At 39.2% G+C, this 2,500-nt stretch overlaps 1 protein-coding gene across 2 annotated transcripts in view; it reads right to left on the bottom strand.

Annotated features, from left to right (window-relative positions):
• The window catches only part of LOC138006784 (histamine H2 receptor-like), a 51,337-nt gene that overhangs the window by 44,014 nt on the left and 4,823 nt on the right, over positions 1–2,500 (bottom strand). Inside the window, exon 1 of one of the 2 annotated variants that reach the window (XM_068853345.1) lies at positions 1,550–1,820. The exons of the other annotated variant lie outside the window; for it this stretch is intronic. The gene's annotated coding sequence lies outside the window, so the exon portion shown is untranslated. Of the gene's footprint in view, positions 1–1,549; positions 1,821–2,500 lie in introns of those variants that run through there. 2 annotated transcript variants of the gene reach the window in all.

Raw genomic sequence — 2,500 nt, 5'->3', positions numbered from 1 at the left:
GTTCAACATTTGTTGATCAACAAATGTTGCAGCTCTTGTTTTGCAACAGTGTGTCGTGTCATGTTGAATGTGCCATTCAACACGTTGAATGTTGTTGAACGATGTTGAACGAAAATAGAGACCAGCTCTTTATATTCCGTTAAACACGTTTGTGCAACATTGTTCAACATTTGTTGAGCAACAAATGTTGCAAGATGTTGAACCGTGTATCATTGGCTTTTAAATGCCTGGCCAAACGCTCGCAACATTTCAACGCAACATCTTGCAAAATTGTTGCATACATTTTGGCCACCATGTTGCGATATGTTGCAACATGTTGGATGATGTTGGATCAAATTTGAAAACGATCAAATTTTTCGTGCAACATTTTGGATATTGCATGATGTTGTACACTCTTTTGGCCACGTTCACGCAACATTGTTGCATTAGGGCATGCACGTTAGGTCCACTTCTTGAGCGCCAGGGACCTGGGGCACATGAACATTGACAAGTTGCGCCAGTGAAAATGATGAAAATGTTGCGTGTGTCTGGCCACCCAGTTCAATACATGTTGCAACATCCTGCAACAATGTTGCAAGATGTTGCGTTGAAATGTTGCGAGCGTTTGGCCAGGACTGGTTATTCCGGCGGTAAAAGCCTGTCATTGAGAACTGAAACCTTAAAATGCTTTTCGCTGCATTATGTTGTGTTTGCTGATAGATAAAATAGCCCGGAAATGATCAGATGCACTAAAAAGCAATAAATGCTAATTTACCTTAAAGTTGCTGTCTGTGTAAAAAAGTAAATATAATTAAATGCGGAACCCTACACAAGTCAAATCGATTACTTAAAACATGACAACACGACAACTCGACAGCACTCCGTTATACTACAACAAGAATACACGAGAAAAAAATGTTTGGAATGCCCTCAGGCCGCGTTACTTCTCTCAGCTGATCTGAGAGCCGGATACATGCTTAAAAGTAAAATGTCGGGATATTCTGCCTAAAAGGTTTTTCAGCATTTCAACTTTGATTACCACATGATTCAGAACACAATTACCAACAATATTCGTTTGTCTTCATTTGATGCTTATTGACTTTTCTCAACGTTTACTCAGTTACATAGCTAATGTATCGGGAGAGCTTGTGGCTAAAGACTTCAAGTACAAGGATATCTAGCCTACAACAGAGTGTTCGATAGCCTTGCACGTGAAAATACTTTTGACAGTTTAGTCCGCCGAGAGTTCAGTCATTCGAAAATCAATAACAAGCAGGCTAGCTACGTAATAAACGTGATGGACTAAGTGTCAACGGAGGTCTCCGAATTTTCTGGCTTGCCATGAAATTACTTTCAAAGCGAAGCAAACTTCATGATACTCCAGTCAACAACATTTTATGTAAATCATAAATCCCATGCGGCAAAATCTAACTTGCTTAAGTACTAAGTAAACCTAGATTAAATTTCCAACTATTTCCCGATTACTCTGAACAGCTCCGGGACTTTATAAAAAAATGGCAAACGGAGCTGGTAAGCTTTGTAGTTATGGATCAAAGGAGACAGAACCTACCGCCAGTTGGTGATTGAAAAAAGCTTGAGCTTGAGCTTTCCTTGGCTCTCTCATTTTAGCTTTCCACAAATCTCGTGGACTCGCATTTCTTGCAATTGAGTTCTTCTTGTGCCATGAAGTTCTCGAACGTTGTGTGCAATAATTTTTTTCTCACTATAATTTAGAAAGTTAGGCCGTTAAACCAAATTGTTTCCACTAATTTGCCTGGTCAGCTCTGTTGGTCGACAATGCTTCTGGAACAGGACTTTTTAAAAAACACACTAGACTGTTATTTATTCGTTTTGCCTCGGGAGTCATCAGCTATTGATACAAACCACAGCCTGAGTTTGTTTATCTTTTAAATAAATTTGCATTAGCCACTAAAGCCTCCTTTATTGTTTGTTTTGACTTCTCATATATTAGCTGAAGCCGAGGCATTTGTTTCGATTGGCTTGTTCATGAAGCATTATAGAGATGATCAATAAGCGATAAAAAAAAATTTAATTGCCAAATTTAATTGCAAAAGCACGCTCAAGCTATTTTTTCAGTTGCATAAATTATACCGACCAGAAAATCATTTCTATCAAAGCCAAGTGTTAATCAGCACTCAGCCAGAGTCCAGATGATGCAAATTAATAAAGGAATATATTATTCTGACGCAGACGGAAAAAATTAACCAATAACATTTCGAAGCGAATGCTCGTAGTGGGTGCCAAGCGCTGACAGTTTAGTGCGTAGCTCCAAAAACGAATTACAAATCCAGGGCAACGGCGAATTCGCTTTGGACAATTGACTAAAAACCGATCCGTCTGTCTATCTTATAGGGTCAATCTCATTTTTCATTCAGTTTCTTTACGAAATTAAATACACTTGCAAGTGGTATGGCTGGAAGTTAACGCAGTGGGGAGAGCATTGGTCCTTTAATGTAGCCTGGGATAGATTTTCCGATCCCCGATTCGACTCCATGCGTAG

The sequence above is a fragment of the Montipora foliosa genome, chromosome 6 (genome assembly GCF_036669935.1).
Source record: "Montipora foliosa isolate CH-2021 chromosome 6, ASM3666993v2, whole genome shotgun sequence".
Taxonomy (NCBI): Eukaryota; Metazoa; Cnidaria; class Anthozoa; order Scleractinia; family Acroporidae; genus Montipora; species Montipora foliosa.
Note: the sequence above shows the minus strand (reverse complement) of the source record. Positions and strands in the feature narration are given on the sequence as shown.